The sequence below is a fragment of the Myodes glareolus genome, chromosome 10, assembly GCF_982192425.1.
Source record: "Myodes glareolus chromosome 10, mMyoGla1.1, whole genome shotgun sequence".
NCBI lineage: Eukaryota > Metazoa > Chordata > Mammalia > Rodentia > Cricetidae > Myodes > Myodes glareolus.
In genome coordinates, this window is record NC_142035.1 from 79,295,285 (window position 1) to 79,323,259 (window position 27,975).

A 27,975-nucleotide genomic window follows, 5' to 3' on the forward strand; every position below is an offset into this window, starting at 1 on the left:
AAGTGTGAAGCATTGTGCTTTGTGAGAAAATAATTAAGAAAAAAGAGAAAAGAATCTTCAGGTTTTTATCTCACTGCATAATTTTCCTCACACTCCCATTTCCTCAAAAACTCTGTCTAGTCAGTGTCTCCTCTGTAACTATCATATAATGACTAGTTAAAATAGAGTTAAAAGGCTTTATAATAGACGTCATACCCACATGGGGCAATGAACTAATTTTTCGTTAACTGCTCAGCTCTGCGATTATATCTAAACACAACACAAAAGACCATAAGTTACGACTATGTTCCAAAGCCATTTTATATAAGAAAGGAGATAGTAGGCTGGATTTTGCCCAAAAGTTCCAGACCTTTGGTCTGCCACATCCCGTGATATCATCATCTTTATTCAATACGTTAAAATACTAAATAAAGTTGAGATCGTTCATGAGATAGCATAGTCATACTTAACACTTGTTAATATCAATTGTTATTCTTTGCTATCACTTTAAGAACTAACCACGCCCACCTCAGCTACTTCGGCCCTCCCTCACCGCCATCTTCCTCTCTCTCTCTCTCTCTCTCTCTCTCTCTCTCTCTCTCTCTCGCATGTGTGTGTGTGTGTGTATGGATGCGTGCGCGCGCGTGTGTGTATGTGTGTGTCTTTGTTTTATGTTTGTCTATATCTCCCTTTTTTAAGTAATAAATGTCTAGCTTTACGTATAGCCTTATGTCCATTTATTCTGCCATTTACCGTATCCAGCTGCCTGACTCTGCCACTCGCCCAGGGACCCTGTACTGCTCGGGCCATGCCATCATAACATATTCTTTTTAAAAGAACAAAATCAATAGTTTGTGATTCATATTAAACCATTATAAAGGTTATCATTTTTCATCATGGTTCATATACATGTATTAGATTATTCATTGTTTCTATTGCTTATCATGATAAGCACTTTGGCCAAAGTTGACTAAGAAAAGAAAGAACTTATTTCATCTTAGATTTTACAGATGATGGGACTCTAAGTTAGGAACTGAAAGCAATAACCTATAGTAACAGAAATGAAAATCATGAAATATTGTTCCTTACTGTTTTCCATTCTGAGTTCACATTCACTTGCCGAAGCGTGGTTTTTCTGACAGTGGGCTAGACACTCCCATATCAAACATTAATCAAGAAAGTGCCCCACAGACTTGTCTACAGGTCAACATGATTCAAGCATTTTCTCAACTGAGGTTTTTTCCTCCTAGGTAATGCTAAATTGTGCAAAGTTGACAAAATCGAATCACTACAGTATGCCTTACAGAACTATAATTTCTTTATATGTATCAGGAAAAATAGCCGCCCTTTTTGATGTTTGTATATTGATGCCTGAATTTAATTATATAAAGTTTCAAAAAGTATTAGGCAAATTACACTACAGCCCATATGTCTTGAGGAGAAGTTTCCTGACCTGGACCTGATAAAATTTGTAATGTGGTAAGTGAGCAAGCAATACCATTATTGTAGAATTTGCTAGTTCCTCATGCCAAGAGATCCTGAGGGTCTAGTGGATCAAGTAGCAGCGCAAACACAGTAACTGGTCTTCTACTTTGCATGTATTATTGCTCAAGGCAACTGAGTGCATATGGAAGTAACCAAAACATGAGATATATGTTTTTGCAAATTGTAAGTTCACATGAGATGATTACTAATGAAAGTTAATGCGTTATTTTCTATACCGTCTATATATTGCATGCACTTTCAGTACATGCTTGGTAGGTTCCTATCACACTTTGATGTTCAAATCTTTGTTTTCTTTAGCATATGTGGTACTCCCTGTGTTATGTTACAGATGATTTAAAAACTATCTTTTTCATTAAAATATAGTTACATCATTTCCTCCATCTCCTTTCCTTTTTATAATTCTTTCAATGTCCACCTCCATCTCTTTTCAAATTCCTGTTTGTTTCCTTGCTATTTTTACATCCCCCACAATGCATATATGTGTAAATTTATAAATGTAATCTTCTGAATCCATTCAGTATAACTTTCAACTAAATTAATTCAGGATTGACATATAGAGAGTGAAATTGTTTAAACTTATTTCATCTGAACCAGAGAAGTTAAATAGTTAAGATTCTGAATGATAAATGCATTCTTTGAGAGATGAATCCTGATAAATCTTAAATAAACTGAGCTCCAATATTTCTAATAGAACAATATTAATGAAAAATGATTTAAAAAGCATCAAGCCTATCAATTTATATATCTATTTAGAAACTTTATGCCTCTACTATTTCTCAGTGTGGGTGTTCATCACGGTACAGAAGAACTGCCCATAATGTTAATTCAATATTCCTTAGAGATCTGTAAACATAATTATATTCTGGTCTAGATTTCAGGGTTTTTTTCTCCTCTAATTTTTCAAATTCCTTCAAGGCACATATGCTATGTGTAATATACTTCATAGTAATTGCACATAGTTTCCCAATGTTTCTTTTTACTCTACCATTGGCCTTTAGAAAAAGCCATTCATCTTAGTAGATACTATTCCCATCTTTCTCTGTACTGATCTACCACAGGGCTGTGTGCATGATGGAAAGTATACTACCACTGGGATACACTCCCTGTGTGGAGTTGTCCTCATCTGTATACTCTTCAGCGCATGCATTCATTCTATCTCTTCGAATCAGGAAGTTTAACAAGTACTCTATAGTTATAGAGAGGGTCAACCCACTTACAGTTCTTGCCATACAGCTACAGTTAACAGGTAAGCAATCTCTTTAAAACTGTACTTTTAAAACCCCTCCTTAAACACAGAAACATTTCCCGAAGAGAGAGAATCTGTTCCACCCATGATTTTTTCCAATAATTTATCATAAATAATTTGTAAACAATCTCAGTAGGTAGACATAAAAATATATTAGGGAGAGAGTTCTATTTATTTAAATTAAAAGTGCATTGTGAGTCCTCAGTGGAGCAGAATTGCTCAGCAGTCAAAGGGGGCATAAACTATCACATGACAAACAATCATTTGATCTCAGTTGATTCTAGGTACTACAAAAGTTATGGAACAGTTGTTCTTTTAATTAAAGCAAGTTCTTGAAAGACAAAAAACTTAGATGTGAGCAAAAATACTCCACAAAAGGAGAATTATTGCTTTTGTTTTAGGTGGAGAGAAAAATATCAGCAGTGGGGAATGTAGTACTCAAAAAATCTTAAACTTATGTGAGATTCCCCTCTGTATGCTGTGAATATGTTTTATTATCATTGATTAATAAAGAAGCTATTTTAGCTTATGGCTTATCAGAGTAAATTCAGTTGGGAAATTGTAAGCCCCCGCCTTTTCTGTGGATACCCAGGCCCGATGCAGGCGAGCGCTTTCCTGAACTCGAGTCCACGAGAATAGACGATTGTCCTGAGGGTTAAAACAGACACACACAAAAGAGACCTGCTCACTTACCAAGAGTAAATGGCCACTTTATTAAGCTCAAGTCAGGTATTTATACCAGTGGGCAACCGGGATCAAAAGGGCAAGGCCTCCTCCCATCAGGAACAGCAGAAGGAGATTACAGGTGCCCGGCACCTCAGGCAGAAACAGCTAGGGGAGGCAGGCATATGAGGCCCACTGCTAGAACCTTGATTACAGGTGGAATCACCATAACAAAAGAGAGCCAAATTCTTCCTAAGCTATCCCCTCAAGCCAGTGCTAGTGCAGAATCTCCAGGGAGCCAGAGGTCAAATGGCCCTGCGAATTGCCAAGGAAGAAAAGGGGAAAAGACCTGGGTACCTACAGGAAATCTGAATAGATAGATAGATAGATAGATAGATAGATAGATAGATAGATAGATAGAGAGTTAAGGAGATGCCATGTAGTTGCAGAAAAACTAGAAAGATGACACTGCCAGAAACTTTCTGGTCAGCCTTAGCACTGTGTCAATACACAGATTAATAGAAATGGGTTAATTAAAGATAGGAAAGTGGAGGGAAGAGGATGAGGGGAGGAAGTGAGAATTGTATTTGGTATGTAAAATGAGAATACATTTTATATATTTTTTAAAATAAATTAAAATAAAATTTATAAAGATAAAAAATAAGATAGGTAGAAATACACTTATTGAGCAAAACTGTTGCAATTATTATAGTTTCTGTGTGCTTATTTGGTTCTGAGCAGTTGGGAAATGAGCAAGCAGTCTCTGCCTACAAAATGGCACCTATAAATTTGGGGTTGATGTGCTTGGCAAGCCATATACATCAGTCCAGGTGCTGATATGACAGCTTAGGGGTAAGGAGCCTGCTGCTCAGCACTCCCACCTGGGCAAGTCACTGGATCAAGTTTGCTAGGCAGGCACAGGCTGGAAAACATGGCAGATATCCAAGACATTTTCAGGCTCTTCAGCACACTGCATGGCAAATTAAGCTTTTATTCAGACATAGAGGGTTTATGTGCTGCAAGGTGCTTCCCAGAGTTCAGGTGGTAAGCATGGCTCCCACCCAGCAGTCCCAGAGTTGCAGGTAAATGTACCTCAACCATACTGAAGGACCAAGAAAGTGGAGTCAGCATCCAGGACTGCCACAACCACACTATCACACTGCTTACCATTTTAAAATGCTCCTTGTCAAACCTTTCTACTCCCCCCTCTCCCAACTTCAGGGGAAGTCTGAAACACAGCCTGCATAGAGAGGATCAATAGATGAGTGACCACTGACCTGGCTGGACAACCCACTTTCTAGGCCTTCTCTATTGGGGCAAACCCTCTGGCCCCTCCCTCACTTACCACAGCTTTTCTAGTCAGCCATCAGGTGAGTTTCTTGCAGATAGGCTGCTCCAATACCCCCATCCCATTCACCTTACTCTGCAACTACAAGTCCCACTAAGCCCGTCAAACCTCCTATCCTTCCTGCTGCTAGCAACCTCAGTGGAACTGTGAAACACAGCATACAATATAGAGAGGACCAAGAGATAAGTGACCCACCCAGTGGAACACCCCACCCTCAAGACCCTCCATACTGGGACAAAAGCCTGAGACCCTCTACCACATGCCTCTGTTTCTCTAGTCAGCCTGTAGATATGCTCTAATACCCCCATCCCATCCGTCAAACACTGAAAACTACAAGTCCCACTCCACTTCCAAACTTTCCTACCAAACATATCCCCCATAACCACCACAACCTTACAGGAACACTGAAAGACAAGGTGCAAGTAAAGAGAGAGTCACATGAGAAAAACTTTAAAACACAAGCTGTGACTGCAGAGAGTGGACCAAGAGAGCAGATCAAGAGAGCAGGCAAAGAAAGAGACCTCAGTGGCTCCCTGAGATGCAGACAGTGTCAGTACATTGCAGACCAACAAAAGTTCGCAAAGACACAGACACCCACAGCAAAGATTGGACCAAGAGGCAAAGACAATGCCAGCACCAACTGAAGGAAGAGATGGGTAGGCACCAACACAAGAATTCATCCAACAACCTAAAAAGCAACAGGGACACATCAGAAACCAGTGGCAATACAACATAAATACTTGATCATCCTAATCCAGAAGAAGCAGAAAAAAATTAAACATATTTTTATGAGGATGATGGAGGTCATTAAAGAAGAAGTGAAAAATTCCCTTCAAAAATGGAGGAAAAGACAAAAACTAGAAGAAATCAACAAATCTCTCAAGGAAAACTAAGAAAAAAACAATCGAAAAAGTAAAGCAAACAATTCAAACAATTCAAGACTAGAAGACTGAAATAGAGGCAATAAAGAAAATACAAACCAAGGGAATTCTGGATATGGAAAATCTGGGTAAACAAACAGAACTACAGAGGCAAGTATAGTCAACAGAATGCAAGAGATGGAGGAAAGAATCTCAGGTGTTGAAGATACTATAGAAGAAATAAATGAATAAATAAAACATTAAATCCAACAAATACTTAATACAAAACATCTAGGAAATTGGGGATACCATGATAAAACAAAACCTAGGTAGGTTGTTTTCAATTTTCTGAAAAATCACCATACTGATATCCAAAGGGGTTGTACCAGTTTACACTCCCACCAGCAATGGAGGAGTGTTCCCTTTACCCCACATTCTCAACAGCATAAGTTGTCATCAGTGTTTTTGATGTTGGTCATTCTTACAGGTGTAAGATGTAATCTCAGAGCTATTTTGATTTGCATTTCTTTAATGGCTAAGAATGTTTGTACATTTCTTTAAGTGTCTTTAAGCCATTTTAGATTCCTCTGTTGAGAGTTCTCTGTTTAGCTCTGTACCCCATTATTTAATTGGATTATTATTATTATTATTTTTGAAGACCAGTTTCCTAAGTTCTTTGTATATTTTAGAGGTCAACCCTCTATCCAATGTGGGGTTGGTAAAGATCTTTTTCCATTCTGTAGGCTGCCCTTTTGTCCTGTTGACTATGTCCTTTGCTTAACAGAAGCTTCTCAGTTTCAGAAGTTCCCTTGTATTGTTTGCTGCTCTCAGTTTCTTTGCTACTGGGGTTTTATTTGGGAAGTGATCTCCTGTGCCAATGCATTCAAGTGTACTTTCTAATTTCTCTTCTATGAGGTTCGGTGTGGTTGGCTTTATGCTGAGATCTTTTAACCGTTCAGACTTGAGTTTTGTTCATGGTGATAAATATGGCTCTGTTTTTATTGTTCTACATGTTTCTATTCAGTTATGGCAGCAAAATGCTTTCTTTTTTCCATTTTATATTTTTTGCTGCTTTGTCAAAAATCAGGTGTTCGTAGGTGTGTGGATTGATATCTGGGTCTTCAACTCGGTTCCATTGGTCCTCCTGTCTGTTTCTATGCTAATTCCGAACTGTTTCAGAACTCTAGCTCTCTAGTAGAGTTTGAAGTCAGGGATTTTTGTGATGCCTCCAGAAGTTCCTTTATTGTACAGGATTGTTTTGACTATCCTTGGATTTTTTTTTTTTTTGGATTTCTGTATGAAATTAGTGTTATGTTTTCAAGGTCGGTGAAGAATTTTGCTGAGATTATGTTGGGCATTGCATTAACTCTGTAGATTGCTTTTGGCACAATTTCCATTTTTACTATGTTAATTCAACCTACCCAAGAGCATGGGAGATTTTTCCACTTTCTGGTGTCTTCTTCAATTTCTTTCTTTAAAGATTTAAAGTTCTTGTCATACAGGTCTTTCACTTATTTGGTTAGAGTTACTCCAATATATTTTATGTTATTAGTATTCTAACCCTCTGTCAAATAAGTGATAAATTAAATATACAAGAGAAATATCAAATTCTTCAAAACAATGATGAAATATTTTTTCATATTACTCCAAGTCTCAAAGAAAAATATTGATGATATCTGTTATTATTCTTGTCATATCTATTTACTTATTGAGATCTCATTGAATGCAAATGTTCCTATATTTAAGATTTAAAATATATGTATGTACTTCTCAATGTTTGCAAACTTAAAAGGGTTCATGAAAAGAAAAGGGCAAAAAAAACTGAGTTCACAAGTTTTGCTTTTTCCCTTGGTAAATGTTATAGAAAGTAATACAAAATCAAAAGTAACAAGAGCATACCAAACATTAAATTAAAAGCAATATCTGTGTTGAAAATCTATAGATACTAAATTAGAAATCATATTAATGAAACAATATGCAATCTTCTTCTGGTACAGTTCCAATTTTTTAAATATATTAATACTTGCTGTTCTTATAATTGAAATAAGTTAAAATATTTCAATAAGAATTAAAGATGGTTTACTAGTACCAAGATATTATGCTTCAGTGGAAAAGAAAAAACTGTTCTCATGGTATTTTTTATATCTAATTAACCTATTAAATTAGTTGTAGAGAATAAAATTATTCAATAGAAATAGTATTAATAATTTTTTCTTTCTAATTACCATTAAACGTGTAAGGTTATAAAATAATGTTGTAAGGCATTTAAATTTTTTAAAATGTATTTAATATTTAGAAAGTTTCTTTTAATTGTTTGAGATAATCCTTCAATATATTTTGAAGATATTCAGGCTTATTTCTCACACTATCCCACTACCAGCCTATCCATCCTCTCAACCCTTTCCACTGAACTTGAAATTTTTTCTTCTATTTTTTCTTCTTTGGACATAGAACTCAATCGTCTTTACACAGACAGTCTTAGAAGTTTAGTCTGCTGCAATATGCTGTCAGTCTCCCGTGAGTGACATGATGAATGACAGCTATTTCTGTCCCAGAAGCTGACAAACAACAATAATTCCTCAGCTAGAGGTGTGATTTGATCTCCCTTCTCCCTCAATTCTAGGATTTTGAGTTTCTAATGCATTACTAATTTTACAATTATTTAAAACCATAGATAATAAGTTCTCCATAAATTATGCACAGTACAGTTTGTGAGCTCCGACAAATGTGCATCTATTCCATACACTTTGTTTTCTTGTCAAGTATCATTAAGTTTTATTATTTTACCTTTTTGCTATAATTTTATCATTTCCTCCTTCCCCTTTCCCTTTCAAGACCTCCTGTATAACAACCCTTGTTCTCTTCCAAATTATGGCCTCTTTTCATTCATTGTTATTACATGTACAAATTTATATATACTAAAAATATTGTATATATCTAAATATAACCTTTTCAGTCTATACTGTATTTTAGCATGTATTTTCAGGGTTTACCATTTGGTATTAAATAACCAGGTCATGTGCTCTTCCATGATGAAGACTATTTAGCCTCTTCTTAGCATTCTTTTTTAATATTTTTTATTAATTTTGTTGAGCTATATTTTTTTTCTGTTTCCCTCCCCTCTCTGCCTTTCCCATCTTGTTCAACCCTCTCCCATGATCTTTATGCTACTAATTTACTTAGGAGATTGAACTCATTGGCACAGGAGTCCACATCCTAAATATAACCCCAGTAGCATAGTCAGTGAGAGAAACAATTAAAAAATGGGACCTCCTGAAACTGAAAAGTTTCTTAGCATTCTTTAGTTGCCTGTAGCTCTTGTGTGAAGTTGAGACTTCCTGGTCTTTTCCATGTCCACTTTAGCATGTATATTCTAGTACTATGGAAACTATCAAGCAGGGTAGAAATTTTCTGGTCTTACTAATATTGACACTTCCATATCCTGTTGCCAAACTGTGTAATGCTGTTAGCAACATAGTCTTAACTTGTAGTTGTGGCCAATAACCAATGAAACAACACAGACTCTGCTGTTTTGCAGACTTCTGAGGCCTTGGTGACCAACAACACATTAAAGGTATCCCATAACTTGTACAGAAAATTTCATGTACCCTCTCATGACTTCTAGAAACAACTTTTTCTGCCCAGGTGGTATAATCCCATTTAATTTATTTTTTCCCTCTTGTTCTTAGTTGTATTTTAAAATTAGCACCCTAAACAATAGGTTTCCATAAGGATTTTTCAGACATTCATTGTTTTAGGTACCCACATACATAGTTCTACATCCTATTTCCAAGTCATATTTGTTCCTTTAACCTTCAATACTCTATCTTCTTTTCTCATTTCACATGTATTCTACTGTGCTCCACTTATTTATAAAAACAAATAAATGAGAAAAATAAATATTTACATAATCATAATGCTCAGTATTATTCTTTAGACATTTATCCTAAGAAGCAAATGTAACATACAGTCAAACAGAACAGAATGTCTAGGAATAAGTTAATGCATACAAAGAATCTTGTCCTTGATAAAGTTGTCAAAAACATGGTAGGCAAAGGGACATTTCACCAATAAATCAAGGTGAAACTCTCAATAATCACAATCAAAATAATAAAAGTGTCTTCATGTTTTGTACTATTATCAAAGTGCAAGTGAATATTAGTAAAACAAAACCTACAACACAAAGCTCCAAAAGTATTAAAATAACAATGAAAATAATGAAGTTCTGTCCTTACAAGTTTTTCAGCTATAATTCTAAAACAATATATAATTTAGAAATAATTAAGAAAGAATATGTGTAAAATCCTTTGCATAGCATAAAGTGAATAGACAAACCTAAGCTTAAAAGAATATTCATTTTGCATGTAAGAAACATATTTTAAATCTTGGTCAGTATGTTGTTATATTGGTCAACACATTCTTAGCTAATCATGGTATATCTTTGCATTTGTATACTATATTGTATGTAAATCATACTTCAGTAAAAGTGAAAGGTTGATTATTATAATTAACTTTATATGAACTTTTTATTGCTATTAAAGTCAAAACGCAGACGTGATGTTTTTCTTCTTTGAGATGTCTTTTTTTTCAGATTGTCCAATTTAGTATTTATTCATTAAAATTCATAAACTAAGTGCTTGCTTAAAATTCTTTCTGAAAGTCCTCTTCTAATTTGAAAGTATGAATATGTAAATTTAAAATTTAGTGTAATACCATTATTATAATAAGGATATATAAAAGTTCTCTAAGAGGACAACAGTACTCCTAGATTAGTTGATTTTATAAAAAAGGGAATTAATCCAGACAGATATGACCGAAGTACCTGGAACCACTTAGGCACCTCTCTTGCTGACCTGTAAGCGTTCATGTTGGCAATTTCCAAAGACAGAACCTTCTGAGAGGGGTGTAGGTTGTATTCAGAACTTCATGATGTCTTTTAGAAACTATCAAACCAGGACATGTCATATGATGAGGATAAAGTCTGGTCTAACAAAATCCAAATAGGATTTCAAGCAGATTCTTCCATAATTGAACCACCATATAAGAGTACAGAACAGTAAAATACTAGAATTTGGTTATATGAGACCAAGTAGAAGGCTTAGCTAAGCATACCTGGATTTCTGACACATGGGAACTCTGAGACATCAATTGCAAGTGGGTTTAAGACACTCAATTGGTAGTATTATTCTTCATTACACACTGATTAATAACTCATTATAGTCTTTTATTGCAATCTGCTCATAACTTTCTACTATCCTTATTTACTATTAAGGTAATTTTAATAATTAGGTATCAGTTTACCTATAAATTAGGTATTTATTTTTATTATTTGCTGGAGACTTCTTGATAGAAACAAAAATGGTATTCTGAAGAGATTTTGAAAGTCAGTTCTACCTCATATCTCTCAACTCTTTTCTTCCTTACTGATGTATATACAATATAAAGTAAAAACATTTTTATTTCATTCATTAAAAACCCTCTTTTGCCACTAAGATTGTTATTGTGAAAATATACAGTGGATTGTAGTAGAACACATTTTTCTTAAAAGGATGTAGCAGTTTGTTACTTCATTTGTTGCTGAAATGGGAGTGTCTTGTTTTGCAAGGACAAAGCCTACTATCATCTAATCTCGTGGTCAGATATTTCGTTTGAAATAATGCCATGTGATTTTTTCCCCCTTGTCCTGTACTTTTTTTACTACTATTATTGATTTGCAGCCATATGCCTCATCATAATCCCTTCCTAATTCTAATAGTTCAAATGATTATTATTTGGATGGTTATTTTTATAATTTATAAGATATTTTATTCAGTAAAAATCTCAGGAAAGATGTTTGGCAATTTGGTGATATTTGTGCAATCTCATGGATATGTAATTGTAACTAAGATAGAAGAAATTGAAGCTAGAATGAGGAGAGATGAAGAAAGCATGTATCTTCCATTTGTTTTGTGGGATTTTATTCTTGTCACTTCTTATTTCTAGTCTCATGTTTCCTTTTTAATATAAAGGTATGACCTTATTAATCCTGTGACATATAAAAGGAATGCTATATATAAGAGGAATATTATTTATTTATTTATTTTACATTTTTTATTAGTTAGCAATTCAAACATTTTAATTTTTTGCTTTATAAATAATACCATTCAAAATTTCCACCTTCTCTCCTCCTCCCACTTCTCTCCCACTCCCCCACTCTGATTCCAGAATACTATTTAAAAACTTCAGTTAAATACAAAAGCTGCTTAAAACGTACATTTTCAAAGAGAATATATATTTATATATAATTGTTGCTATAAAATAAAGATATAATAAGATTTAAAAGTGTGTTTAATCATTTTGCCTATTGAACCTGCATGACTTTGAAAGCATGAGAACGGCAAGAGCCTAGGAACCTAAGTCTTCTCTGAGATTACGTAAATGCCTTGTAGCTTGTAGAACAGGTTAGTTAGGGATGAACAGTTAATCATTACTATTCTACATGGATTCTAAAGTTCTTGAGTGGAAAACGCTTTGGTGTAAAAAGCAGATCCAAAGGATACTTCCACATTTTAAATGAGTAATATTTTTAACCACATTAAGAAGTGGGACAAGATGCAAATAAAAATAAATGCCATCTTAAGAGGCCTTTCGCTACCACTGACCTCAATTTGCTTCTTCTGTCTCCAGATATCAGGTATCTGATGCACAGAATTTGTTTTAAGGGCCATCTATTTCAAAGGTACTGCATGGCATTATTTGGTACACATCAGTCATGAAGAGCAGTCATCCCTACCATAAGCAGGCAGGCGGTCAACACAGAAGGAATAATCAGATTTAATTTTGTTGACCGATTTGTTGTTATTTTCTTTTCTTCTTCTTTTCCTGCTGTTACAACTGTAAATCGACTTTTGCCTTTTCTTAACATTTTCCACTGTTTAGTCCTCTGTATATAACATGTGGAGTTGCCAATTAAATTTCTCATTTCACGGGTTGCCATTTTCTTCTATTGACAATGGTCAATAAAATGTCTTTTGCATTACAGAAGCTCTTCAGTTTCATGAGGTATCATTTGTTAATTGTTTATCTTGTTTCTGTGCTATCACTATTCTGTTTAGGAAGTTGTCTCCCATGTCAATGAGTTCAAGAATATTCACTTTCTCTTTTATCAGGTTTATGTTATCTGGTTTGATATTTAAGGCTTTGATATACTTGGAATTATCCAAGGTGATAGGTAAATATCTGTTTGCATTCTTCTACACTGAAATATTCAGTTAGACCAGCATTGTTTGTTGAATATTGTTTTACCCACTGTGTAATTCTGGTTTCTTTATCATAAATAAAATCCCAAAGTAGTATGGATTTATATCTGGGTATTTTATCTGTTTCCATTGATCAACATGTCTGTTTCTTTGCAAATACCGTGCAGTTTTTAATATGATAGCTTTTTATTACATCTTGATATCAGTGATGGTGATATGTATAAAAATTCTACTATTGATAAGGATTGCTTTAGCTATACTGTGTTCTTTGCTTTTCTATATAAAGAATATTATCCTTTCAAAGTCTGTAAAGAATTGTGCTGAAATTTTGATGGGGATTACATTGAATCTGGAGATTGTCTTCGCTAGGATGGCCATTTTTATTATGTCAATCCTAACAATTCTAGAGTGTGGCAGTTCTTCCCATCTGCTGAAATCTAAAGAAACCAATGCTCAACAAACCAAAAAATTCAATTAAAAATGAGGTACACAGATAAATAGATATTGCTCAACAGAGGCATCACAAGTGACTGAGAAACACTTAAAGGGATGTTAAATATGCTTAGCCATCAGGGAAATGTAAATTAAAACTACTTTGAGGTATAATGATATTTTGTTTATGATATAACAAATAAATCTTGTCTGAAAATAAGAGTGCAAAACTAGGCACACTAGCCATACAGGTCAGGCAGTTATGGCACACACATATAATGCCAGGAGCTATGCTGGCGGGTAGGCAGTAGTGGTGTATGCCTTTAATCCCAGTACTACATAAGAGTATAAAACAGGAGTATACAGGTGTTTGGCTCAGTCAAAATCTGAGGATTATTGGAGGCAGGATCACCTATTTTGGTCTTAGGTAGAAATAAGGGCCAGTGGTTAGCTGCTTTGCCTTTCTGATCTTCATCATAAACCCCAATATTTGTTTCTGTTTGTATTATTTGTGCAACATTGAGGTTACATTTTACACCTCTCAGAATGACTAATAACAAAACCACAAGGAACAGTTCAGATATCTCGTGCTGCAGTGAATGTGAAGCAAAGAGAAGACTCCTCCATTGTAGGTGAAAGTGCAAATTTCTATAGCCACTAGGGAAAATGTTATAGCAGTTCCTCCAAAAATTGGAGATTGATCTACCTAAAGACCAAGCTAAACCATTTTTGGGCATATACCCAAAGGCACTCCATCCTACCAGAAGTACACTTGCTTAACTATGTTCATAGAACCTTTATTCCTAATAGCCAGAAAATGGAAAAAAAATCTACATGTCCCTCAACTGAGGAATAGACAAAGTAAATTTTGTACACTTACATGATGGAATATTAGCAATTTTTAAAAATGAGATTTAGAAATTTGAAGATAAATGGGTGAAACTAGAAAAGATCATTTGGATTGTAGTAACCCCAATTCAGAAAGACAAACAAGGTATATACTCATTATAAGTGAATATTAGCTGCTACATTAATGATAATCAGACTACAATCAACAGATTCAGAAAGACGAGGAGGGCTGACAGAAAGGGACACATGGTTTTCCCAGAGAAGGGGAAATAGAATAGATTTTGTGCATGGACATTGGGCAGGTCAGTATGGGAACAGGAGGAATCAGGTTAGGAAGAGGGATGGAGAGAGAGACTATTGGTAGAGATGACTAGAATTGGAGGGCATTTGGAAGCAATGAAGAGACCTAGTGTGTTCTGTAATATTTCTTTACACTGTGTCAAGATGTGTCTCTATGTTGGTTTAATAAAAAACACAACAGCCAATAGATAGGCAGGATTTCCAGGCACAGAGAATACTGGAATAAGAAGGGCAAAGATGCCAGGTACACAGGTCAAGAAGGTTGAGCACTATGGAGATGAGGTAATGAAGCCATGAGGCAGAAAGTCAATTAATAGAAATGGTTCAATTTAAGTTATAAGTACTCAGTGGAAACAGGCCTAAGCTAACGACTGAACTTTTATAATTAATAAGAAGTCTCTCACGGTTATTTAGGAGCTAAATGATTAAACAGAGAAAAACTCATGACACTAGTGCAGGGGAAACTCATTGGATGTTCAAGGGTGACCCCAGCAAGGACTACTAGTATTGTATAATAAGGAGCCTGAAGAGCATCTTCTGTGTCCACACAAGTGGTGGGACTGGAACACCATTATAGCCACAAATCGTTTGACCTACAATCTGTCCTGCCTTCAAGATGTGCTGGGGAAATGTTGGCACAGAACTTGTGGCGGTAGCCAGCCAATGATTTGACTTATTTGATGCTGATGCCATGAGAAGGAACCCATGCCTGGCTGACTAGGAATCAGAAGTTAGATAACTCATACCTAGAGTAAAACCAAACACAACCGGCAAAAACAAACAAAAAAAAAAACCAATGAATTGATTTCTAATATTGTATTGCTATATTCATAGACTGGTTCCTAGTCTGGTCATCATCAGATGGCTGGAGAAGATGCACTGCCAAATATTATGCAGAGAGAGTGACTCCAGGTTGGAAGTCTCTATTGGGTCCTTTCTCTGAGAGATCATCGCAACTTCAAGGAGGAGGGAAAGGAGGAACTGTGGGAGCCAGAGGACTCAAGGACACTGAAAGAGCAAGGACCAAAGAATCAACTAAGCTGGGCTCATGGGCGCTCACAAAGACTGAAGCTGTAATCACCAAATCTGCAAAGGCTTTTTCTAGGTCCTTTGCATATATGTCATGGTTTCAGATTAGTGGTTTGGGGAACTCCTGATAGTGGAAGTGGGGTGGCTCTATTTTGCTTGCCCTTAGGATCCTTTTCTTCTGCAGAGCTTTTATATGAGGGTTTGATAATGATCTTAATGTATCTTGTGTTGTGTTTGGTTCTTGTCCCTGAGAGGCATACTATTTTCTGGGGGGATACAGAGGTAATTAATCTGGGGAAGAGTGGAGGAAGCACTGGGAAGGTTGGAGGGAGGTGATGCTGTGGTCAGGAAGTATTGTATTAGAGAAGAACAAATAAAAATTAAAAGAAAAATTTTCTCAAGAGTTTCCCAATCTTACTTTGTGTACACATTTCATTATGTTTCTGTGGTCATAACTTCTCCACAATTCTACAGTGAATTCTGATAATTAAGCCTCAGCTTTGCCAAGGTAATGAAATACTTTACCACTATGACAAACCTCAGAAGAAAACCTTTGTCAATTTTTGAATAATGGGCACTTTTAAAGAGTCAACATGTTTCAAACTGCCTTCACTTTTCCACATTCTCTTGTGTCCTGATGTTTCCAACTAAAAAACTAATAACTCAATAAAATGCAATCCTTTTCAAGAATGTGCTAGGTCATTCTCTGTCCTTTTAGAATAGCTTCCAAATGTTTGATATCTGTAATATCCCTTACATAGTATGACTGACAAAGTCACATTAGCATAGTTAACAATTCAAAAAATGTTTAAATTTATTTTTGCACTAACAAACATCAGAGGAGGCGTCTAAGGTGCGGAATTCACTTTATTCAGTTTAGGCAGGAGTGGCACAGCTGACCAATCTACAGCCAAAGACAAAAAGGTGTCATTTCACAATCAATCTTATTTATAAGAAAAGCAGTACAGCGGAAAATTACAAAGCTCTTATGTGAACTTCAGTTATCATCTCTTTAGCCAAGTAACTTACCTGCAATCTTTAACAATCTACACACAGCAAAGATCAACTTTTATCTTAATATGATTTACCTAAATATAATTGCTACTGACTACATTTGAAAATAGTAAAAGTTGTGAAAGAAAAGTCAAAATTTTACTTGTGTGTGTGTGTGTGTGTGTGTGTGTGTGTGTGTGTGTGTGTTTGGTATGTTTTAGGTTTAGGTAGCATAAAATAGAAGAATTAATGTAATTAAGATTAGAAAATTTTCAAGATTGTTCACTCTTCTTTCATTATTATCATTTTAAATGAGGAGAATTAATATTTCTATAAGAAGTGCTCAGAATGTCAGAACCTAAAACTAAAAATTTAACCACACTTAAATTTGAAAAATACACAAAGACAGGTTTCCCTCTACGAAATTAACTTAAAAATTGTGTTCAGACTTTCTTAATATTCTGTTAAGTAAGGTATAAAGAATGATAGTTTGTTACTTAAAACTCACATTTTGGTGTTAAAATTACTATATGGATACTATAAATGAGTTTTGATCCAGAAGATATTTTTTTATTGTCTTGTTAAAGCTTTAATTTATTGCCTCATGCATTTCAGCTCAGTGCTCTGCTATTTACTAAAACACCAGCCCTAGTTGCTTTTCTTACTTCAAGACAACATCTCATGAATTCAAACACAGTGACTGTGAATCCATCTGTAAGCAGCGTTGGTGCTAGATTTATAATTTTCCTTTACCAGATTCCACGACACTGGGGTTTTAGGAATATACTATCAAAAACAACAAAAAAATCATTTTAAAGTAAAATTTATTGGATAACCAATCAAAAAATCTTGTTAAATGTAGGTTGAAAAAAATCCACTTGTTTTATTTTAGGTATTTATCTTAATGCTTCTGGAATGAATTCCAAGGAACTAAAACTAAAGCTAAAAACACTATAAAAGGAAAACAACGGTGTTTAATATTTATTCTAATTGTAATAAAGAAGGGTAGTTCTAACATTAGAACATATGAATAATTCTACATCCTGGATGTTATATACTATCTTGGCGTAAAGAGGAAGCAATTCCTCATGTAAGTAGAAACTACAGAACAGAACGAAGAATATTCTTGAACTATATCCATAGTATGTAAAGACATCGACATTATGACAGATGGATTGTAATGTGTTCATTCATCCTGTTCTCACTATGAGCTGTTCAGTTGACTTCATTCCTGTCCATTGTACTCTTCCACCTGTCACTACCGGCTGCTTTATCTTTCTACCAGGAGTGTTCTTCATAGTAACCTTGAGTGGGAACTCGATTACTTGAAAATATTCGGGAACAATTCAAGGTGACTTCAACAAAGCAAACTGTTATCACTTATTCATTCTGTTTTGTTTCAGTGCACATGGACACAAGATACATTGTTAAATGTTTCAGCACTACTGACCTTGCCTTTACATCAGGTGTAGCTCAGCTAACTTCTTTTTTTATTTTTTTATCAATTTTTATTGAGCTCTACATTTTTCTCTGTTCCCCTCACTGCCTCTCCCCTCCCCTTCAACCCTTTCCCAAGGTTCCTATGCTCCCAATTTATTTGGGAGATCTTGTCTTTTTCTACTTTTAACCTCTGTATGACTGACAGCAGCTCCAAGTGTCACATTTATACCATGGTATGATGTGGGATTCCACTGTGTATGCTGGGAATGTTTTATTGCCATTTGTTAATAAATAAGTTGCTTTGGCCAATGGCTTAACAGAGTAAAGCTAGGCAGAAAATTTAAAGAGAGATGTAGAGAAAGAGTAGGCATAGTGAGGGAGACATGTAGACACTGGAGGAGAAAGACATGAGCCACCAGCTCGAACCTTACTGGTGGTAGGCTAAAAGACTTACGGCCATGCAGTGTTGTAATTAATATAGTTTCTGTGTAATTATTTGTCTGGGTGGTCGGTAAACGAATAAGCAGTCTCAGCCTACAATGGACTCTTAGCAAACAATTCCATTTTTTCCAGGGTTGTTAGAGAAGAGAACTGAATGTCTGCTGACAGAACCCACTGTCACTGATCTCTTGTACAAGTACTGAGTAGTGGGTTGCTTTACGTGTACTTCAGTCTTATGTTCTGATATGAAAATTTAAAGTGATCAAAGAAATATAAACTATGTTATTATGCCAGTTTGTCTACTGACTTAGACAAAAATAAATATTAATAACTTCATTTAGGGAGAAGACTAGTATTGATTTATGCCTTAAACGGTTGCAATCAGTATAAAATTTCTAAGTAACAGTGGGGTTCAAAAATATAAAGAAAGGGAAAAGAAAATTTTTCATATTTTAATATGATATTAAAACATATGAAAGTTTACCTAAAGAAATTAAACCTGCAGTACTTGAATGGATGTAATTATTTGAGCAACAATCTTTAAAACTGTAAAATTTTGAACTTAATGTCTCAAGAGGAAATAATAGGACTTTTTCACGCTTATTGCCAAGGGACTATTTTGGAAAATAATTCCCATTATGAAACTGTGTATCAAAATAAATGGTGAGACTATTTTCTCCTCATTTCATACTATCTTTTATCTCTATTCCTCATCTTCCATCCTGAAAAATTGCAGCTGTAATGAACCCGTAAGATGCTGGCAGTGTGTCATAGCTGTCATCGCTCTAAGCCATGTTATTACAGAAAAAAAATGTTTGTAACCAGCTCCAGAAATAATATATTTCACCAGCATTTATATGGCAGTTTGGGAAACTCGTAAGTGGGAAATATTTTATAGAGTCATGCTAAATTTTAAAAGAAATACCTGTTGAATGTACATTTTGATGACCAAAATACATATGCAGTTCTTAAAGCTAATTCAGACTAAACTAAAGCACTTACCAATGATATCCTCTATAATCTAGATTATAAACCTTATTTTAAATATGTATATTTTTCATATATACATGAGTTACTTTTCTCTTTCTACAGACACACACATGATAAATAATTGAGTTTTTGAATAAATATGTAACTACACTTTTGTATTTCAAGGTCAGACAGAATAATCAACCCTACCATGATACCATAGCACCTCATAATAATCATTACTGTGTATCAAGACCTCTTAACACTGTTTATTTGCTAACAATCTTATTCTGCAATAGATGTGCTACAAAGTGAAATCAGAGAGTGAGATAGGTGTTACTATAGTTTGTTGGTTGGTACTGGAACAATAACTGAACCAAAATCATCTACATCATTACTCAGGCTGATGATCCAGCTTAGTAAATAATGACTTTATGGGAATTCCTTACAAGAGTTAGGGTGATGTCTTGACTACAGAATAGTGGACATCTCAAATGCAGTTACATCATTGAAACCCACACCAGCATAGGTGATAACTCACAAAAGCCTGAATGCGGGAGCACTCTGCACACATTTTGGCAACTATAGAGATCAGAGTATAGGCCTCCAGCAATAGCTTTTATAGCTCGTAAGACTTGGGAGCCTATTAACCTATAGAGGTTTTAGGAATTCCTAATACTTGTGAGTTGTTTGCTTATCGAATACTACTAGCTCTTAAGAGTCTCCATTTAATATTTCCTGAGGCTTCCAGAGTCTTGCTCTAGGTTTTCCATAGTCTTAGAGAGTTTCTTTCCAGTATGGCACCTTTCAATTAAAAGGAAAATGCTATTCAATTATTTTAAACCTAATATTTTTTAACAAATATGTTTATTTCTTTTATTTTTGTGAGTCAGTATTTTGTCTAAATGTTTGTATGTGTACGTCTGCATGCCAGTGCTTGTGGAGGTAAGAAGGTGGTGTCTGAACCCTTGAACTAGAGTGATGAATAGCGGTGACCCACCATGTGTGTGTTTGGAACTGAACATTGTCTGCAAGAGCATTAAGTGTTCTTAATAATGAAACCATTTCCCCAACATTAAACTATTATACAAAGTGTATCCTAGTCGTACTGAAACTAGTAAACTGGTTCAGGTTTAAATGATATAAATATATAGCCCCAGACAAATATTGATTAATCCCCACAAGCAATGTATACTCATTATAAGATATTCTCACAGTTTAAGCATGGCTTTGCAAAATGGGCCTAGAAAATTGCATGTCAAGATGACAAATTTTTTGAGCCACTTTTTATTTTAATGGGCATTACACTAATGATAAAATGAAGACGGGTATTTAAAAATACAATCTAACAAAATAAATCTACTTCTGAGGGCCTCATTTATAGTGAGCATAGTAAACCTGCTTTTTACCTGAACCTGAACCACATCTTTTCCTTAATTACTTAGTGTTATTTTGTATCCCATTTTCAAACTTCTTACAGCTTCATATTTTCCTATAATCTCCCCCTATCTGGTTGAGCCTCTCTTTGAACCTTCTTTCATTCCCCCTTTCTTTATTTAAATTTTAGGTATATATGAGCAAATGTTCTCGAAAGCCAGACAATAAGGCAATTATTCTCTTTCCTGCAGAATTTCTCAGATGTTAAGTTTCTTCTTGATGAAAGTCAGCATAAATATTCAATATGATACAATATCCTACTTTTAAATGAGAAATTTCATAAATAAAGGGTATGTTATTTGAATATTTACAGTGAAAGAAGGAATGAAATTATTGGAATCCTTGCACCAGATGTGCTTGCATGCCTGGCATGGATATGTGTTGTCAGCACCATAAAGAGATTGTGACCACCTTTCCTTGTTCGAACAAGTGAACCCAGATAACCTGAACCATCTTTATTTATAGTTTCCATGGTTTGTATGAATAGTTTTTACAATGTTACTACTTTCTATGTTTCTAAAAATGGTTACAAATATTACCAGTTTGTTTTTTTCCTCTTTCTTCTTTCATCTCTCAACCCTCCCATGGATAGTCATTACATATATATCATTAGAAGCATAAGCAGTTTGGCAAGCTAAAAAGGAACTTTGCTAGCTAATCAGACCTACGGTTAGAACTGTGTGCCCAGCTGGCAGCACATGCAGTCACAGCATCATGTGGAGTGAGAGACAGTTTGTCTCTTCTGGCTAATATTCATATGTGTACCATTGATAGAGTCTGGGTTCTTATGATCAACTCACTGGCCAAAGTTGAATCAATCCATTCTACGTTTGTACTACTCTGTCTCTTCTAGAGACATAGTAGGTTTTTCTATATATTCTGTAGGCAACATAATTTGGAGAATTTTAAGTCAGTACTGTTTGTCCCTTGTCCTTATGTGTCTCTCTTACCTTTATAGGTTGTTGACACTGCTACTAGAAATAAAGAAACAGTGGACTACTGTGACTCTGCTTCCTTTTCTGTTCCTTGAATGTTCCCATTAACACCTGATATCAGCTATTTAATGGCATGTCTTTAAGACTCTTATGGTTAAAATCAGTCTTTCCAGAACAGTTATTAAACTTCATGACCTACTGTGACTCACTCAGTGAAAGCAAGAACACAAAGTATACATGCTCCCAGGGTCATGCCCAGAGTCACACAGGGAAATGTTCACAGACTCTCGTCAGGTGGGTTGGGTCTCCAGCTGTTTGTTACAAGGGGAGGCATTTGTGCTATTCTCAGGCTTTATTCCCTGAAGAAATAAAGTGGTTCCCTCCATACAACGATAGAAAATGTTATTCCTAAAAATTGGAAACTATATTATTCGTGTAAGTTGACATTTTCAGGGTTCACTAGAATTTTTTAATCTATTGCTTTTTTCTTAGTTTATTTAAAAATTGTAATTAAATAATCTTGATTTAATATAGGATATCAAGTATTGTGGCTTTAAGATTAAAATAAAAAAAATTAACAAAACATTTGCATCCTCACTTGAAGGAACCCTCTATCTTAGGAGATGAATTCAACAACTGTTAATGCCCTGAGTTAATGCAATGACAGGAAGGATGCAATAACTTTTACTTAAGGAATTAAAGTGCCTATGTAGTCTCTTTAACAGTGGGAAATTCACCATTACCATAGATTCTCAATGCCAGGGTAACCACTAGCTTATTGTAGATTAGGCAGAAATCATCCTATTTATGTCTAGGAGTTTAAAAAAGAGCAGGAAGTCTCTTCAATATAAGATGTAGCATTCTGCGGAAATGTATGGAAGACACTAGAGTATATGTCGATGCATTGAACTAAAGACTGGTTAATAAGACACTACTGTGACCATAACACATTTCTATTATGCTGTCTCTTTAAATTCTTCCGGCTTTCTGACAAAACTACCCAGTTGTATATTGAGCTGCTACCCAAATAAGAATCAAAGAGAAGGGGAAAAATAAGATCACATTAATTATTAAATACATATATTAGGACTTAAAGCCATGCTTTACTGAAATGTTTGCTCCTTATACTGCATAAACTATTGCAGCAAAAAGAGAGAAAGAATGGACACCACAGTATTCTATCTTAGGTCATGTGTACCACAAATGTAGGTACCAGAAAAATAGGTACCATATTTTATTGATTGGGAAATGTTGGCTGTTAATAGATGGAAAATTCCTTTATTTAGCTAAAACAAAAAAAGACTTAACAGCTTTGTTTCACCTAAATATACACAGTCTGCAAGAAGCAACATGAAAAACAATAGCACACTGAAAATATTGATTTTTAAAAGCAGATTAAGCATAAAAGCACAAGATATTGCCATTAAGAATAATAATAATAAGTAACACATTTTCATGCTCCAGGGAACACACAGATTTTAAAGAATACATTTAATTTTATTATCTTTAGGTCTCCTGATTTAGTATATTGATATGACATAAAAATTTGTAGTAAGAACAAATTGTTTTATTCTGTGTTCAGATATACATTTGTGTTTTGAATATATCATGTAGATATTACTACAAAGTTACAAAACAAATCTTATTATAAAATTATTATACATTGCATATATATTATAAATATTTTATTATAAAATTTTATGCATTTATAAGCATATAACCTACTGTGGCACTAAACTAAATAAATTAACAACCTCATTAATTTCCTTCTTACATACAATGAGTTATAATAAACAGAAACACATCAAAAAAGTGTCCCTCTTTATTGCATGCTTTGAAGTAAAAGATCCACAACTCAAACCCTATCACATATTTAAGTGAGAATAAAAAACAGTGTTATTTTATAGATTGTGTCTACTTTATTACTATACAGAGGAATAAAATTCTCTAACACAACATTTTTTAAACAAAAGAATGGTAATATATTTATAATGCACATATTCAAAAATTACACTGGAATAGAACAGAGCAGACCCGAGGTTCAAGTCCTGTGTGTGAATCTTTCCAGAATTCCTTCAGTGACCAACAGTGATATAGAAACACAAACCATGTAAGCAAAACCTTTCCTCTAAGTTGTTTATGGTCATAATGTTTTATCACAGTAACAGTAATCCTAATTAAAACTCACACAATCATATTATCCTCCTAAGATTCCCAATAGTCTGATCTAGAAATCAGCAGAATGTAAAATGCAAGATTCATAGTTAAAGAAAAGATAAGAAGAATAGAATAGACCTCAGACAATGGGCCAATACCTTTTACTGAACACCACAAACAATTTGTCTGAAAATGTGTCACCCATATGGTATAAAATACACTTAGAATTCATAAACTGTATATAATTTGCTCTAAGAAAAAGCTTACTAAAAAAACATGTCAGTAATACCTAACTTTATAATATAATATTAGATATAAAGCTAATATTTAAAATATATAATATATACTAAAATCATACTTTTTAACCTTTTTGATATTTACATCTGGTAGGCATTTAATTTAAGGATCAACCTTTTATTTTCAGTAAGTTACTTTCACTTTAAAGAACTTATGTACTCTTGGGTCATGCTTTCCAGAGGGTTTATCATGATTTTCTGTGTGTGATGAAGGTTTTTTTAAAGGGAACATTTATCGTAGCATTTTAATGTCAAATGTTCACTTAAACAGAGTATCACATCGAATTATAGACTATTGTTAATCTTTAGGAATAAATGAGAATAGACTCCTTATTTTTTAAAGGATAACCTAGGAATATGCTAAAATTCTTCACTTTCTTGAAACTACATGACAGTATTAAATTTTTATTGACAAGTAAAAAAGATATAAATTAACTACCTTCTGCATTCTAAGTACACCAGCTGAAACACTTTGGAACTCAGTACAAAGGCATTGTTTACTTTACGCAGAGCCAGAAGAAAGAGATGGACGGTTAAGTGTCCTCTACATAACAGACAGTGAAAGAAAAAAGTTTGCACAAAGATGAGATAGTAAAGAGAACCCTCATGTCTGTCCAAATAAAAGAAGAGAATTTCAAGTTTATTCCTTCATTTCCTTCCTTCTTTGTTTTCCATTCCTTGGTGCTCATGGTTGAACCTGGGGACTCATAGAAGTTCTGTGGCCTTGAAATCCAAAATATCTTTTGCTACATCAAGACTAACAGGAGAAATTTTGATAATCCATCTAAGAGGCAATGATAGTAATAGGTCGAGAGAAATGGATATAGTAAGAAGTGGATGATGTTGTATTGACTTTGAATGAATTTCCTTTCATATTTTTAACTGTATAAATGAATACAATGAATTTAGATCATGTCTACTCAATACTCCAATTGTTCCCAGATTCTCCCACATTCCCCCTTAAATATAATTTTCTTTGATATTGCTTTTGTAAGCGTCTGTCCAGTTAGAGCTACTTGTATTTGTGAGTAAAATACGTGCACACAAATATGTGTACTTGTGCCATGTATGTGTATAGAGGGTGTCTAGTGTCCTGCTCTATTACTTCTGCCTCATGGCCTTAAGATTGTATCTCTCAATAAGAGTGGAAATAATTTGACTGTCACCAACCCTGTGACTCTCCTCTGCATCATCTCTGCTCTGGCATTAAAGTCATTTGCAATGTAACGGCTGCCTAGTTATTCCCATTCCCTTCTCCCACCTCCTGGTCTCCTCCCCACTTTAATGCACCCTTCCTTTGTTTTTCTCTTCAGAAAGTTGCATGCCTCCCATGAGTGTAAACAAAGCATAGCATATCAAGTTGAAGTAAGACTAAGCACCTCCCTTTGTAATTAGTATGGGAAAGGTGACCCAGTATGAGTAAAAGTTCCCAAGGGGCAGCCAAAGCTTTAGGGTGAGCCCCTGGTCCCATTGTTAAAAATTTCACAAACAGACCAAGCTACATGACTGTCAGATATATATAGAGCCCTAGGTCAGTCCAATACTGTTGCTTTCAAACGGTTTCTAGACAATAAATTTTTAAAGACCTTATGATTCCCAGGAAGTAATCTTATTTGCTAGGCTATCTGTTACACTACATAATGGTAATTCTTTACAGGAAGAGAATAACGTATGAGGAAAAGAATGTTTACAGCTACCTTGGTTTATAAAATAAAAATTTAAAGATAATTATGAAGAATTCTATACTATTAAGAATTAAAAGAAGTAGAAATAAGTTTTGATTCTTGACATAAAATGTGGTATTTTCAATTGCTTTTATGTACTGAAAAATTATACAGAAGGGTCACATTGCTTCTGATAATATGGTCATAAACTCAAATGCTACTTTAGGAAAAATTTGATATTAATAACCATTTAAAAGAGAATCTAAAAAGTTTTCTGACCTTTTCAATATTATGAAGATTCAAGTAAAGAACCAGTGTGTCATACATGTGTACTTCTTTGTTATCTTGGGCTATTATCTGGGACTTTCCAAATCTTGCCACTATAAGAAATAAATTTATCTAATTAAATTCAAACATTTACTTACTTTATTTTATAAGCATGTATTTATAACTGAATGTATGCATGGACACCATACATACCTTGGCGGTCAGAGAAGACATCAGGTTATCTGAGCCTGGAATTATAGATGATTGTGAGCCACTGTATGCATGCTGGGAACTGAACCTGGGTTCTCTGTGAGATTAACAAAACTTCCTATTTGCCAAACCATCTCTTGAGCCCAGTAAGTTTCTCTCTATCAAAAGCTACCAATACACGGTATTGTATATATCATTTATAAATAAAGAATAACTAGAATGTTTCCATATTTTCTACTTTCCTTCTTATCCAATTGCCTTCTTTAAATATGTAAGTGCTGTCTTCTTCTCTTCTTTTGTTTTCCTTGATCTAAAGTTAAATTGCATGGCCTCAATACCTAGATTTAACTCAACATTTGTGATCTGAATTCTCGGAGCTTTATTCATCATGAATCAACTATAGATTGTTAATTTTCTAATTCATCAATGCAAAAGAAGTGAATTCTTCAACGATTATGAAAAAAATCTTACTTTCTTTAGCTATGTGATATTTACATTTACCATAAGGATTAAAATATCACTTTTTGATAGTATACAAAAAATATTTTAAAAAACACAAGACAGGTGAGATGGAAGAAGAAAACTTTGAATAATGAGATTCCATGTTCTTTTTTTAAAAATTCATTTTTACATACCAATCACAGTTCACCCTTCCTGTCCATCTCCTACTCCTTCTCTATCTTTGCCCCCAGAAAGGTTAAGGCCTCCCATGTGATGCCTGGTACATCAAGTTGAGGAGGAATAAGTCCCATCCCATTGCATCAAGGTTGAGTAAGATATCCCATGGACTGAAAACAGGCAGCTCGTGCACCATGTAGAGGGCCTGGCTGGGTCCCATACAGGCACTCCTGCTGTCAGTCCATAGTACTCAAGGTCTCAAAAGCTCAATTCTGTTTTGGGTTCCCCCAAAACAGAGTCATCTTGACTCAGATTGCCTGCTCCTAGAACCCCTCCTCCCTCTCTTTAACTGTACTCAGAGTACAGCCCATTGGCTGTGGTTCTCTGTCTCTGCTTCCATCAGTTACTGGATGGAGGTACTATAATGAGAACTAGGACAGTTACCAATTTGATTACAGGACAAGGTCGGTTCAGGCAGCTACTCCACAGTTCGTAGAAATCTTATCTGGGGTCAGTCTTGTAGATTCCTGGGAATTTCCCTAATTCCAGGTTTCCCTAACCCCATAATGGCTCCCTCTATCAAAATTTTTCTTCCATTGCTCTCCCTCTCTGTTCTTCCCCCAACTCGACCATCCAGCTGACATGTTCTCATCTCCCATTCTGTTCCCTCTATCACCATGTTCCTCAGTTTACCCAGGAACTCTCCTCTGTTTCCTTTTCCTAGGGCACTCCATTTGTCTTTCTTAGAATCTTCCCTGTTACCTAGCTTCTCTGGGGCTGTGCATTGTAGCCTGGTTATTCTTTGATTTATATCTAATATCTACTTATGAGTGAGATTCCATGTTCTAAGATAGTAAACATTCTAAAACTATGATGCCAGAGGCAAAAACCAAGTACTACTTCATGTATTCCCCAGTTTATATTTTAATAGTGTAAAAAATCATTTATGCTGAAGAATAAAGGCACAATAAAATGGATATTTAACCATTAGTATTACGGTGCTATGTTTATGAGTAAGATGCATAGTAATTTTCATATAGTATACTTATTTTGCATATTCCTTAACACTTTGATGAGTTCTAGTAAAAATTCAATGGA